The sequence below is a fragment of the Schistocerca nitens genome, chromosome 5 (genome assembly GCF_023898315.1).
Source record: "Schistocerca nitens isolate TAMUIC-IGC-003100 chromosome 5, iqSchNite1.1, whole genome shotgun sequence".
NCBI lineage: Eukaryota > Metazoa > Arthropoda > Insecta > Orthoptera > Acrididae > Schistocerca > Schistocerca nitens.
The window spans coordinates 431,583,770-431,600,200 of record NC_064618.1 but is presented as its reverse complement, the minus strand read 5'-3'; positions in this window follow the sequence as shown (position 1 = coordinate 431,600,200).

Below are 16,431 nucleotides of genomic sequence, written 5' to 3'. Positions count from 1 at the left end.
GTTACAGAAAGCGTGACAATTCCAGATCCACCATTAAACAGCACAGAGAATAGAAATGCTAATTCTGTATCGGATCCAATTATGGCATTTTTGCTACAAATGAACAAACAGTTTAATGAAAAGTTAGACAACAATGATGTAAATCTCAAACAACTTAGTGAACAGGTCAAACAACAGAACGAAAAACAAGACAAGCTTAATGAAAAATTAGACAACAATTCTAGGCAGCTTAGTGAACAAATTAGAGCCGTTGCCGCGCAGTGTCATGACACTAAGGAACAGTTATGCAAGGAAATAGAGGCTTGTTCAAGAAAAAGTAGCGAAGAAATTAGGTCTGTTGCTCAGGAATTAAGGGAAATGCAAACTGCTGCAACAGAAACACTTAGAGACGAAATTAGCGGAGTCGTTAAACAATGCTCTGAAAAAGCTATACAATTACGCGACGAGTTTAAAGCAATGACAGCAGAACTTTCGCGCGCAATGGATGAAAAGATTGACGCGAAATTCGAGCAACAGAACACACAGATTGACGAACGTTTTAATCTTCACATACAAAACAGTGATATGCGTTTCCGCAAATTTATTCAGGATCAAAATAAAGTCAAACGTCAAGTCATGGAAACAATCACTGCTCAGAGACAAGAAGACAAACGTAAAATATTTGCGAAAGCAAAAACGTACGTAGACAACAATATTGCTTCAGTGTCGGACAAAATTAATACTATCGAACAGTCGAACACAGAATTACGTGACGAAATTTCCGATCTTAAATCGAAAACAGACACATACACGATAGACTTTCAGACAATGACCGACAGACTTGAACAATTAGAACTAACACAGGATTCCGATGTCGTCAAAACTGACGTTATAAAACTGAACGAAACTACACGTGAATTGCAAAAACAGATTAATGCCCCTGATACTAAAAACGATGATCATGTTAAAATACTGACTGAAAAATATGATGAATTGGCCAGTCGTATTGATGTTATCAAAAGTACTAATGACAATAAGTCAGACAATACTGCACCGGTTTCATTTAATCAAACACCAGAATTCCAAAATTTACAGCAAACAATTAATGAGATAGATTCATCTAATAACACGTTGCGTAGAAAATTGTCAAGCTCACAGCAAGAAGTAACAGAGATGAAAAATATTTCAGTTAATAACACATCACTTTTCGAACATTTGCCAGACTCACGCAGTGCGTATAATTTAGGTAATCAACAGAGAGTATACGACTTAGATTCTGAACAGACGCATACAAATAGATTTTCTTACAATCCTGATCCTGTTCCATCATACAGAGACGATAATTTTGATTACAAACATTTTCTGTCAGTAAGAAAATTCAAAGTGTTTAAAAATGACAGAACACAGATTCATCCGCTAGACTGGATACAACAATTTAGCTTTGCTTTTCCACCGACTTGGCCCGTAACACATAAACTTGAATTTATTTGCAGTTTTTTGGAAGGCGAACCGGCAACTCGTATGAGACCGATCGCGAGGCAATGCTATTCAGTAGAGGAATTTCAGAATGCTTTTCTGTCAGCGTATTGGTCGAAGACGACACTGCGCTGAATTAAAGATCAGTTAATTAGTTTACCAAATTATGAGAACACCAATTTGCCCAGTGTGACGCAATTTTTTGAGCATATGGTGCAACAAAACCAGTACTTAAGTGAACCATATAGTTAATCTGCACTCATTCAATTATGCATTTCTAAATTGCCACGATCATTAAGAGTGTCACTTCTAACGGGTCAGCAAAAAGAAAACATTTCGGCTTTCAGAGATCTGTTACAGCTCTTGGAAGTACAACAATCTGATTATTCTTTTGTAAATAAAAATTTTTCTTATAATAACCAAGGTCAGCAAACTTACAGTAATTACGGTCAACCACGTAGTTTCAATAGCAAAAGTAACAGACGCTTTAGGAACGACAACCACCAGAACTTTGATAGCAGGCAAAATTTTAATTATCGGTATCGTCAAAATTATGAGCAACAGGAACCACATTTTAGTAACAATAGACGTTTTCCACCACAACAGCATGAAAGTCAGCCGGTTAGCATACCTAACCAACAATGGAATGCACAAGGTCAACCAGGCTTTAATGGTTCGCCGCGTGCACGTATAGTCCCAGGTCCAACAAATAGTAACGCACGGCAGCAAGGAAATAACTACGTACAGAGAAGACAGTATTTCAATTCCTATCGCAATGCACCGTATAGGAATGACTATCACGACAGACGTAAAAACAATGAGCACAATTATCAGCGTACGTTTAATAACAGTAGGTCTTACGAGCAGCAAAATGATCAGGAACAACATATTCTCATGAATGAACCCGACAGTAAGTATCATCCAGAACGCAATACGTCTGGAAGAAATAGTAGAACAGTTCAAATAGTCGAAATGCCACAGAATCGTCCTGACAATAATAATACGTCAGATAGAATTTGACTAGATACTGTACAGGTCGCATCTTCCAGTAACACAAGCACTACTTTAGACACGCAGAATGTTGTTCACGAAAATGTAATTACTTTTTACGATATCAGAGACACTCTTTTACAGGAAAGACCAGTTATTCAGAAAACCATTTCACATCCTGTCATCGAAATTAAAATAGGTTCATCGAAATTTTCAGCAGTAATCGATTCCGGATCACCTATGTCAGCAATAAATGAAGAAACTTTTAACGAGTGTAACAAAGAGAATACCTATCCTACATTACCTTTAGGCAAAACGAAAGTGAAAGGAGCAGTATCGAGTAAAGGAGTAGACGTTAAATTACAGACGCATTTATCATTTTGTTGCAGGTCATACTTTTCACTCAAATTTTTGGATTGTTCCTTTATTGACAACAGACGTTATTTTACGTAATAATTTTCTCGTACAACAGGACGCAGTGGTTGATTTTCAAAATTCCTTGGCTTTAGAATTTCAGCACTCATTATCTGCGGAAGAACAAACAATTAATCGTACAGAGGTCATTTCCGCAACACGTAACATAGACTGTAATTCCGCATTGTTCACAGACACGTACGTACATAATTATAAGACTCCAGACGAAGCTGACTACGACGTAATGCAGATGATTTCCGATAAAGTTAAACAAAGCAGTGCAAATACAGACGACGAACGAACGCAATTACACGAAATTCTTTTACAGCAAGCTCCAATTTTCGACAACATTCCTGGTACTATGTCCGGATTTATGTATGAATTTAAAGTGAAACAGCACGACACATTTAAAGCAAAGCATTATCCCATTCCATATATCCACCGAGAACAGGTTAAAAAGGAATTGCAGGATATGCTTAATCAAGGAATTATTGAACCGGCAGTTAGTCAGTACATAAACCCGCTACATATTGTTAAGAAAAAAGATGACTCACTTCGCCTTGTACTTGATTCACGTCACATTAATGACATTATTATTAATGAAACAGATCGACCACAGACATTAGAGGAACTTTTACAGAAATTTCATGGTACTGCTATTTATTCTACATTAGATTTGAAATCGGGATTTTGGCAAATTCAACTTCATCCGAACTGCAGAAAATACACAGCATTTCTCTGTTTTGGTGACTGTTATCAATTTTGCAAATTACCATTCGGTTTAACTATTTCCTCAGCAGCCTTTATTCGCGGTTTGAACACAATACTTTCGACAGAACTTAAAGACAGAATTACGACGTACGTGGATGACATTCTTATCGCAGAAGCTAACTGGTCTGAACACAATCTGATTCTTGAACGACTGTTGCAAACTTTTCATGCACAAGGACTCACAGTTAATCTCAGTAAATCGCATTTTGGCAAAACTTCCATAAAATTTCTTGGACACGTAATTTCAGCAGAAGGCATTACGCCTGACCCGGAAAAACTTCAAGCTCTACGTGACATTACTGTTCCTACGACAAAGAAACAATTACGCAGTTTTTTGGGCTTAATTAACTTTTTTCGCAAATTTATTCATCACTCTGCTTTAGACACACCTAGATTATGCCAATTAACAGGTAAAAACACTATTTGGTCATGGGATAAGCAAGCACATTCTGAATTTGTGAACCTGAAACATGCCTTGTTGAATGCACCACTTTTATCGCACCCAGATCTTAGCAGAAATTTTTACATTGCCACCGACAGCGTACACATTTTGCAGGAAATTGAAGAAGATGGCTCAACAGTAATTAAAAACATCGCATTTGCAAGCCGCATTTTGTCACCTGCTGAACGAAATTATTCCGTTACAGAACTTTAAACATTATGTGTTGTTTGGGCATTTATGAGATTTCGGCACTTTCTTTATGGCAGACATACCACCGTTTACACAGACCACAGAGCGATACAATTTTTAATTTCCGCTAAATTCACTCACGACAGATTAAGCAGATGGAAACATTATTTACAGGAATTTAATTTTAAGATTGTTCCCATTCCCGGCACACAAATTGTTGTAGCAGACGCATTATCTCGTTCTCTCAGCAACAATCAGCAAGACGTCGCAACCAATTTCTGCAAAGCAAATTTCAGTGTCATGTACATTCAGCAAGTTGCATTTGAAAATTTTATTTCATCGTCATTACAGGACAAAGCACAAGAGCAAAGTAAAGACAATGTGTGGAAAGAAATTAAACACCTTTGGCAAGATAAGAATAATGTTACGATTAGAAACCACTACACTGTACGCAATGACATTCTGTTTTGCCGCTCTCATCCTGACAGCAACAATTGGTTATTATGCATTCCTGACGAACTGGTTAATAAATTAATATGGTATACTCATTTAAGTTACGCACATTGCGGAGCCAGAAAATGTTTTCTTATACTGAGACAGAACTGTTATTTTACCAACATGGAAAAACGTATACGACGAGTTTTAGCGTCATGTAAAATTTGCCAGAAAGCTAAGTCAGACACCACTTCACACATTCCTCCATTATATCCCATTGTACCTGTTAAATTAAGACACATGGCCGCAGTAGACATTTTTGGTCCAATTCCGAGAACTAACAGAGGTTTTTGCTACATTTTTGTCGCTGTTGAACTCACTTCAAAATTTGTTACTTTCACTCCGTTACGCAAAGCTACTGCTAAAACTGTTTCGAAAGCATTTGGAAAACATTTTCTATTTCATGTAGGGCATGTGATAAGAGTAATTTCCGATAATGGATCACAATTTCGTTCTGCTATATGGACACGCATGTTACGAGCTAGAAACATTTCTCCGATCTATATATCCAAGTACCATGCTTCTTCGAACCCTTGTGAACGATTAATGAAAGAAATTGGTAAACTGTGTAGAATATACTGCCACAAAAGACATATTGATTGGGACACACACATATTCTCATTCCAAGATGTAATTAATTCCATTCCAAATGAATCCACTATGCTATCTCCGTCTGTTATACTGAAAAACGTTGAACCACCAAACAAAATTAAAGAATTAGTAAACTTTCCTACATCTCGTCGATTACGACACCACGATATAATTGACATTGCGCTGAACAACATCAAACGTGCCGCAGAGCGCCGGAGAAGACAGCAAAAACAGGTTTGTGCACGCCGAGACTTTCACATTGGACAGAAGATATTAATACGTACATACTATTTATCCAGCAGAATAAAAGGTAAGTGCAGTAAATTTGAACTTCTATACGCAGGTCCATATCGGATTCGCAGCATTCCTCACCCCAATGTTGTACACGTCGAAACTCTTAGAACCAGAAAATCGAAAGGAAACCACCAGTTATCCAACATAAAACCCTTTATTGAGTGAACATACTTTACGATTTATCACACTGTAATGCTATTTACTAATTTTTATGACCACTTATGCAATTATATTCACATGATTAATAATTGATGACTATCGTATTTTTTCTTGGCAAGTGCCCGGCAAGGTAAGGTTAGCAGGTAGCTCTTCTTGTCGTTACACATCAGACCGTGCATATTTTTCCAGATGAACTTACGCATTTTATGAATAATTATGCAATTCTATGTAGTGACGTATTAATTTTATCAAATTCTCTCTCCATTAAAGTCTTTAATTCTCGCCTCTATTAACTACACTACATACAATCTGAACACAACGAACGTCACATTTTGTCTTCTTTATGTACGATTGTTTTCATGTTTTGTTTGTACGCTCTGTGAAATAGTTAAGGTATAACACACTATTTGACTTTGACATTTTTTTGCCCTATGATATCTCAACATCGTGACTATTTTACATTTTTCTTTTTTTTTTCTGCTGCATTGTGATATTCTCTGTACATTTTTGCCTTTGAACACTGTCTATGCCTTTGACATATTACGTTTTCTGTCATGTTATGCTGTATGCTTAATTATGTCACCATTAACCATTATTTAGTGGGTATATGATTTAAATGCAAGACATTACTCTTTGTTCATAAATTTCAGAAAAAAAAGATACGTAAAGGAAATAAATTAAACAAAAATGGGAATTTCACCTACGGAATAAAAGAAAGAAGATGCAAAAACCTTATGAGGAAGAGTAAATGGATCAGAATTAACAAGCATTAACAAGAATATACTATGCACATCGTAGAATAGCAGTCTTAACTAATTTTTTCTTTCAGAATACAAGGCGATTGATGCAGGCTGTCAGACAGAACTACACATCTTAGTTTTAGTGATGAAATATGCTAGAGATAAGGAATAGTTGTGTAATGAATACTGAAGTGATTTTTTTTTTTTGCAGATGATAATGAATGCTGATGAAGAGTAATGATGAAGAATATGCTACTATGAATAATGAAGTTTTTCTTACAAGTGATGATAATAATGGAGTTATGATAATATAAGTAATGAAGTGATGGATAATGAAGTTTTTTTTTTCGTTACAGATGAGGATGATGTTGAAGTTTATGTATTTATGCTATGTATTTATTTAAGTATTTGTTGCAGTTTGTTTTGACAGTATGTTTTATATCGTATGGTATGATGACTGAAGGTTTTGGAAAGGACTGCTATGGAACACATTTTTTATACACATTTCACTACCTGTTAATTCGAAGTTCACTACTTTTCAGCATAGTCTGCGTTTCTTCTTTCAGCTCAATAATCCATTTTCTATTTTTTTTTTCTTTTCAGGAGAAGCTTTTCATGATACTTACTAAACCTGTTACTTATTATACCTGTTCTAATACTTGCATTTTTATTTTTTACCCATTTGTGTCTATCATTTATAAATGTGATCACATATACTGCCTTGTTACATAACTTTGCTACAGATGACGAATGACGTTACCTATCCTCATTCGCAGCAATAGGTTAAAAGCAAATATTGTTATGCCTCAGCAATTAATTATCGATCCCAACGCAATGCATTGCTAGCTCAAAAAAAAATGTATTACCAGTCCCAAATAATGCTACTAGTTTAAGAGAATTATGAATAATACTGATCAGCTGTGAATAGTATGTCACTTCAGTAATGACTTCTTAATGATAGAAAAAAATAATAATAAAATAATGCTTTGTAACTGGCAAATAACTGCCACTGTTTATTGTAATGAGGCTACTTATAATGCCCATGATTATTAATGCTATGTAATTAACTGAATTTTAATAATGACTTCTTAATGATGTGTATCACCTGTTTCAAATAATGCTACTCATTTAAGAGAGCTCTGAATAATACTGAATGATGAACAATGTTTTATACTATTCAATACTTGCTGGCCATTAAGTGCCGATAATTAATGTAACTAAATGAATTATGTTATTAATTATGCCATTAATTAGTTCCTGTTTCCAATGATGACTTTTCATGTTTTGGTAACTGGCCAATGAGTGCCAATAATTTGTATAACTCAATGAATAATGTTAATGCTATGCCAATAATTGACTCTCCTTTTCAATGATGACTTTTGATGAACATTATTCTGTCATACTAAATATGCTTAGTGACTGGCCAAGGATTGCCACTGTTTATTGTAATACGATTACCCATAATGCCAATAATTTAATTTTATGAACATTATTCTGTAATACTAAATACATGGTACAGAAATGTTCAATAACTGCGCTATGAATGCCGCAAACTACTAATGTAATCAAGACTAGTCTGTGACTTAATGTCCTTCACCTTCTGACATAACTACCTGGAATTACTGTAATATCCATTTGTCCTGTCCATCCTCATAATCATGGAGCACTATATTTGGTTTTTGCACTAATTCTACGTTGGTGTGCCTTGTAAGAGCGTGGTGTTGACACGACATGCTGTCCACCACCGTGAGCGATGAAGACGTTATTATGGTCCCACTGTTTGGTGTACCTGATGTACTGCCAAAATGATAACAGGAAATATTACTACGACGTTTCAGTGTCTTGGATACGCTGATAAATACTTCTGGGAAAAGATCTGCAAATTGTCTCACTTGGTGTTGTACTCCTGTGGAAAGATATGGACTTTCAGTGCAGCTGCGTGCAACCTAAGTGCTACAACCATGATGCAATCCTTCCTAACCCTTCCCTAATTCTTGTAAAATGAAAAAGTCATATACAGTGCGTGTGCAATTCCTTTCTTTTGTTAATAAGATCAGTTATCCTGAAATTACTAAAGACTTGTATAGTGCATGTGCACTTTATCACACTCCTTGATTTGTTTGTTTGTTGTAGAAAAATACTAGAGAGTACTACAGTCCGTGTGCACTTTTGTCATTTGTCAATATAATTTGTACTCATTAGGTTTATTTGTCGTTAAAATATTAGAGAGTTTTTCAGTGCGTGTGCACTTTATGCCATTTGTACTCATTCGTATATATTTTATGACTTTCTGATATGTTGTGTACTACAGTGCGTGTGTATTTTTGCCGTTTATTAATATATTTTCTGATTTGCTGATATATTGTCAACTGCACTGCATGTACACTTATGTCACTTGTCAAAATGATTTTTTTTTTACTTTTGCGTTTTTTTGTTATGAAAATACTAAAGAGTTTTTCAGTGCATGTGCACTTATGTTATATGTTAATATGTTTTCTACTGAACTTCAGTGCCTGTGCACTTTTCTCATTTTTCAATATGATTTGTACTCATTCTGTATACTTTTTATGATTTCCTGATATGTTCAATACTTCAGTGCGTATGCACTTATGTCATTTGTTACTCATTGTATATACATTTCGTCATTTGCTGATATGTTCTGAACTGCAGTGCATGTGCACTCATGTCACTTGTCAACATGATTTTTTTTGCCATTCTGTTTATTTGTTCTGAAAACGCTAAAGAATTTTTCAGTGCGTGTGCACTTTGTTATCTATTAAATAATTTGTATATACACTTTTCTGATTTGCTAATATGTTTTATACTCACATTTTGTCATTATTTAATATGTTTTGTACTTGATGCATGTGCAACATATTTCCTTCATATTCCCTATCTGTATATATGCTGTAATTGTAAAGTTAATTAGTTGAGAAAAAATTTGTTACGATGGCAAGTCCAAATGACTCACCATCGCTGCCAAATTTTTGCCCCCCCCCCCCCCCCCATGGAGGGTTATGAAATGTGTATGTACTCGGTAGCAGCGATGGCGAGGCATGATAAAATCTTTGACCAGAGAGCCTAGTCTGCGCTTGACTGCGCGAGAGTGCAGTACTGTCGCGAGTTAGCTGTTCGAGAGTAGTAGCGCATGCGAGATGACGTAGTCTGTGGTAGTAGCGCGCGAGAGATAGTCGCAGTTGTGTGTGAGGAGTCGGCGGGCGTCGACATGGCACTCTGGTCAAGATTCACGACAATGTATATATTTTGAATAAGGTAATGAAGCAGCATTGCGCACATTTGATAATGTAATGTAAATTAACTGTAACTAATTTGTTCAAGAATCGCCCCAATAATAATTCTGTTTTTTTTAAACCAACCATTTTTAACAAAGAATCCTTTTTTGAAAGAATATTTCCGTTACAATTCCTTAAAGAAAAGTTTCCCTTAAATTCAAATTTTTTGCGATGCATTTCCTTCGAGCTATGGTGAAAAATAAGAGCAGATGCAGTTTTACTAAGGTAAGAATTTCAGTTTAATTAGTGAACAGGGCCTGAGATCGACATTTCGGTCTATTTGCGTTTTCATTGACATTTAAATATTCTTACATTTTTTGTGGGCAGCTTACACTAGGGTCAGATTGCTATTATATTTTTCATTTAATTGTCATTGTCTTTAAATTTAATTGCTGGGAGGTTACACTTAGCTCTAGGTCCATGTCCATTTGACTAAGATTAGCATACATTTTGTGTGGGGAGGTTACACTTGGCTCCATTTCTATTAAATATTGTCTTTCAAATTTTTGTGGGAAGGTTACAAGCTATAGAATCAACATCTGCACTATTACAAGTTTAGATAATATTTGAGATAATTATTGGGCAAAATTAGTATCACATCAGTACTGGACTGTCACAACTCTATTGGGCTCCATTCAGTGTTCATTACATGCGTACATACCTTGGTATTAAATATTACTGGCCGACAGTAAGTAAAGTAAGTATAGCTATACCCGATTGTAAAGCTATGTGCATGTCGTAAAATGGGGACGGTATGATAACGAAGGAAAGAGTACTTGTGGCAACTAATCTGGTAAAAGCAATACACAGGCTGATATTTCCCCCGTGTAGAAACTGTAGGGATTGATCGATGAGAGGACACGAAACAAAAAAGGACAAATGTACTTATGACCGGAAATGCATGGTTTCCATGCTAGAGACCATTTATTCATTTATTCGGTCACACACTGTTACAGACATAAGGTATAATACGCGCTGTAACAGGTAGCCACCGTTACAGTATATGTTGAAAATGATTTCCATGTGCCTCAACGCATGCGTGTAAGCGCCACAGAATGTTCTGTCTCACACGTTCACACCGGCCATGCTGCATCCGAACACTGTCAAAGACAAAATGAATACGCTTCTCCAGTGTCTCCATATCTGGAATGGCGTGTGCATACACAATACTTTTGAGATGGCCCCGTAACCAGAAATCGCACGGGTTGAGATTCGGTAAACGAGCAGGCCATGCAACTGGACGACCTCGTCCGATCCATCGGCCAAGGAAGACATGACTGAGATGCGTCCCTACGTTAATAGTGAAGTGGGGTCGAGCACCATCATGTGGCAGCCACATAACCCTTCGAAACATCAGTAGTACCTCTTCCAGCAAGGGAACAAAAGTCACCCGCAAGAAACGCCGATAGTTCCGCCCTTTTAGGCTACGTGGAAGGAAGACTGGTCACAAAATACAGTCGCCAATTACCCCGGCCCACACACTCTAGCTGCACCGATGCTGATGTTTCGCTGTCACCATACCATGGGGTTCTGTATATTATCCCACAGATGACTGTTATGAAAGTTGAAGATACCGCTCCTCATAAAGGTGGTCTCACCTGTAAATAGGACGGATGATATGAATCCCGGAACCGTGGTTAAAGTTGCTTCCGATGTAGAAAGTATATCGCTAGTAAGCCCTGCAAATGCTGTAAGTGATAAATGTAGTAATAACTATTTTGGGAAATGTTCCACAAAGTCGTCTGGCTTACCCCGTAATGGCGGCCCAACTGCCTGGTACAGAGACGGCGGTCGCCTTCCACAGTGTTAATCCACAGTGTGTCTGTTGACCGATTATTTTGCTTACGTCATTCATGATTTCCTGCTTTCTGAAACGACCCTGTCTCAGACAAACGACGGAACAATATTGCAAACATTTAATGCTGTGGTTGTTTTTGGTGGGGTGTGTCTCCTGATATAACTTTGCTGCGCGCCGCCCGTTGCCATTTGCCTTTCCGGAAGTAAACAGCGTGTCGCAAACCTGTCGGTTCGAATACGGAGCCATTGTGTACGACACTGTATCACATCTGTTTTGAGGTGAGTCAGCAAGAGAAGGAATCGTACTAAAGATTACCAATTACTATGGCAGGAGAGGGTGCTCAGCCATTATTTTATGAGAACAGTACCACACTCTAGGAGGACACCATGTATACTGTAACCGCGGCTTCATGGTACAACGCGTCTTATACACCAAAGTCTCTGTAACAATGTATGATTGAATAAATGGTCTCCAGCACGGAAACCATGCGTTTCCAGACATAAGTTCATTAGATCTTTTTTTGTTCCTCTCATCGATCAATCCATAGAGTTTGTACACTGTGGAAAAATTCACCCCTTTATAGGGTAGGTGAGAGTAACAGCAAGCGTGGGACAGGACTATGCATAAAGTTTTCAGGTCACTAAAGCAACAGTTGGCAATTCCCCCACCAGGCAGCGCATACATCATCTCCTCAGTTCTATTCTGGAACCTAGTGGCAGTAGGATGCTTACATTTGTATAAAATGTGGTAAGTCCCTTTTGTACGTTTTCAACTAAAAATTTGCATAAGTTTGACTGAAGGTTAGGTGAACCTGAATATATTCAGAAATTAGATAAATACGTCACCGGAAATGACGGCTATAAACTTCCAATATCCTCTTTGATCTCCAATACTTTTGTTGTTTGTCTTATCTGTAAACTGCCGAGAAAGAAAATATTGGAATTGGGTAGAAGTACGCAGGATGAATGGAGTAGAAGTTCGCAAGGTCAACTTTTACCACATCAAGAAAGTAGTTGCGGACTATTTCCCATAACCCGGATTTTAACTCGTGTAGTCCCTTCTGGAGTATTCAGATATTGGTTTTTGGTGTTTATTTATCTTATACCCCCCATTACTATTTAAAAAAACGCCAATGAACACGGAACCTCCATTTGAAAAGCATTAAATGCGCGAGGCTGCTCCCCTGATGGCAACAATAGACTTCATTGTTAAATAGCTGGAAGAATATGATAAGATGACACTTTCCAACTCATTTCGTGAACTAACCCAGAAACTTGAGTCTGCAAAGTGCAGCGAAAAGTGGTCCACAGCAGTGAAAGATTTATACAAATATTTTTTTTATTTTGGTATTCAGAAAACTCCACGTAACGTTCTGATCATAGTTATTAATTCAAATATAAATGTCAGTGTTTTATATGGGGCCAAGAAATCTCCTCCGAAACTACTTCAAAACACTAAGTACTATTCCTGATGTAGAGGACATTACAAAATTTGCAGGACTTTTATACACATTCAAGAAGAAAGTCACCTTCTTGATTTTATTCATGAGTTTCTATGCAATTTATTGTGTGATGACACAACTAAGACTTCAGTGAGTTTATAAGAAGTCAGCTTCATTTCAGCTTTTCAGTTCCTAAAAGACACACATACGCTGCTCGTCAACTAATTTTGGCATCTTTATTGTATTTTATTCCAAGCCATGCCTACAAGTTGATACGTAGCAGTGTTAATACTATTCTACCTCATCCCAACACAATCAGAAACGTTTACGGTAATGGTGATGTTAATTCCAGTAATAAAACTTTTTTAACTTGCATTAAGGAGAGAGTGTCAAATCCGAAATCTCTTGAGTGTTTTGTGCCACTCATGCTGGATGAGATACAGGGTGGGGCAAAAAAAAGTGGATGCGATTGGATATGAATTGTAATTTAAATGTTTGATCCGTGACGCAAAATGCTTAAATGTATAGTGAAGAAAGGAACCTGTAGATATGTGCCATATGGCGTGTCCCATTTTATAATGTATTGTGCGTAGAGAAAGGGATTAAAATGAAGTACAATACAGCTCAATGATGTTGGTCGAAATTTTTTTAAGAACTACGTACTCCTGTTTACAGTGGGTTTACTGTACGTGTCTGCCTCTGTGTAAGAGAGAGAGAGAGAGAGAGAGAGAGAGAGAGAGAGAGATAGAGAGAGAAAGCATATAGTGAACCTACATCTATATTGAACTGTAAATATGTGATTAATCTACAGAGAGACACAAGATTACATTCACTAAGCATCAATCGACAGTCTTAATGCCAGAGGCATACCAGTATTATCAAAGTCATTTTTTAAAGAAATGCATAGCCTGATTTGCAGAGAGATAAAAAGGTTAGTTGTGTTACTTTTGTCCACATTTTTTTCTGTGTTTGCAAGAGTGGGAGACAGACAGAGGAGCAGTTTCTATATTTGACAATAAGTATTGGAAGCATCTGATTCATTTACTGAAGCATAAAAGTTTATAAACAGGCCCTACTGCTCCTGTGGAAAGATGATTGCCTCATGAATATGACTCACTTGTAGATCATTTTTTGCCATTCTACTACTTGCACACTCCCTAATTTCCGTACTAAAACAAGCGTTAAAAAATACTATTCCATAACACAACCGATACCAGCTCATTTATTCATTTTTGACGCAAAAAAGCATATTCTATTCGAAGATTTTGATGCAATAAACTTTAACAGTGTCACACTTGTTTCTATCGTAAATTTTTATGACTATAAAAGGTAAATTTTAGCTTTCGTAGGCAATAGTAATATTAAAGAAACAACTGTAATAGTAAAACTAATTCAGCATAAATTATACTCCAGTGTTCAGATAGCGCTCTATTACTTCACTGTTCTTAAACTGACTTACTGAAGTATGCGTTTGCTGAAAAGTTTTTGAAAAGAAAATCATTGGCAATAAGCTGCCTCAGTCTGATATTTGTCTGAAGTTTGTAACTGAAAGCTCGTAATTATTTATTCACACAATATTTTTCTGGGTATGGCAACGTTAAACAAGTTTATTATTAAATTAATTCACGGTAACGGTAAAAAATATATACTAATACAATGATACACATGCGTTACATCTGATGTACTTCGCAAAACAGCTGCTTGTGCTTAGTTCACAATAGTGACAGTATAACCATCAGCAAAGTCTTAATTACACGACATTCGTTATATCCTTGACGGCCATAATGCGTCTGGGTGCCTGTAGTTTTTCAACTACAGAGTCGTTCCGGTTGAACGACTTCCACGCAGGTAGCGTTCGTCAATGCAATGCTTGCGGCTCCTGTCACCTGAGACTCGTGACGTAACAGTCCAGTTGTGCGGCCTTGTCATCTAAGTGGCGTTGCTTTAACGTGGACAACAGCGTCGGTGAGGCTAGCAACAGTTCTTCACTTGTATCCACTTTCGTAGCGTACACATACCCCATTAACCAGCCGAACGGTCTGGGGCGCTGCAGTCATGGAATGTGCGGCTGGTGCCGGCGGAGGTTCGAGTCCTCCATCGGGCATGGGTGTGTGTGTTTGTCCTTAGGATAATTTAGGCTAAGTAGTGTGTAAGCTTAGGGACTGATGACCTTCGCAGTTAAGTCCCATAAGATTTCACACACATCTGAACATTTTTTAAATGCTTTCATCAAGAGGTCAGGTGGAGCATTAAATTATTTTGGCCTAGTTTATGTATATTGTTGCGTAGAAGAAGGTGTAAGTAGATGAATGACGAACACTAACTTCACATAACGAAGGTTTATTCAGCACTTGCACATACAAGAGCGCGGAGCGAACTGGTTCAAATGGCTCTGAGCTCTCTGGGACTTAACATCTGAGGTCATCAGTCCCCTAGAACTTAGAACTACCTAAACCTAACTAAGCTAACGGCATCACACACATCCATGCCCGAAGCAGGATCCGAACCTGCGACCGTAGCGGTCGCGCGGTCCCATACTGAAGCGCCTAGAACCGCTCGGCCACAACGGCCGGCGCGGAGAGAACTGCATAGGGCCAGAACACATACAGTATATATACAGCTACACAACATTCCATTACAATGATTGTTCACATTTGTGGATACTTCTAGTATGTAATCGGACGGAATATAAAAATTAAAACTGTACAGTCCAGGCCAGTGTTGAATTCACGACTCTCCATGCAACAGTTCAGTATCATCACCACTGCACCACGGTGCTACTCAGATTCTTCTGCGGCAATATTAAATTATTATATATTTATGTATATATGTATTTATGTATATTAGGACGCATAACGTGCGTCACCTCAGCAGCTATTCCAGAGTAGAGCCCAGCAGTGTCACGCCATGCCTCGGCCTGATGCTGTTGACGCCCGTCGGTTGGAGCCGCGGGCTGCCACAGGCAGTAGACGTGCATCGATCGTCTGCGCCGGAGGCCAACAGAGCCGGAATAATGGTGCCAATTTTGATTCAAATGGAGCGTTAAAATGCATTACATTTCCCAGCCAGTAAACACCACGAGATTTATTACCGTGGCGGGATATCTGATTTCGGAACTCTGACTGCCGCCGCGCCAGGCGGCGACTTATCCGTCACGGGTGCCGCTGCCTCCTCCTGCCGCGCACCTGCAGCAGGAAACTGGGGTAACCAGGCGAGCCGTTTACCTGCACCGAGCTACAAAGCTCAACTGCAGTTTCGGCCCCTTTTCCCTTCCCTTGTGAGCAAATTCCGTGTTCCCGGAAAACGGTTAAGCGGTAATGGTTTCCATCTTTTTCGGTTACTTTCGTATGGCGTAACAC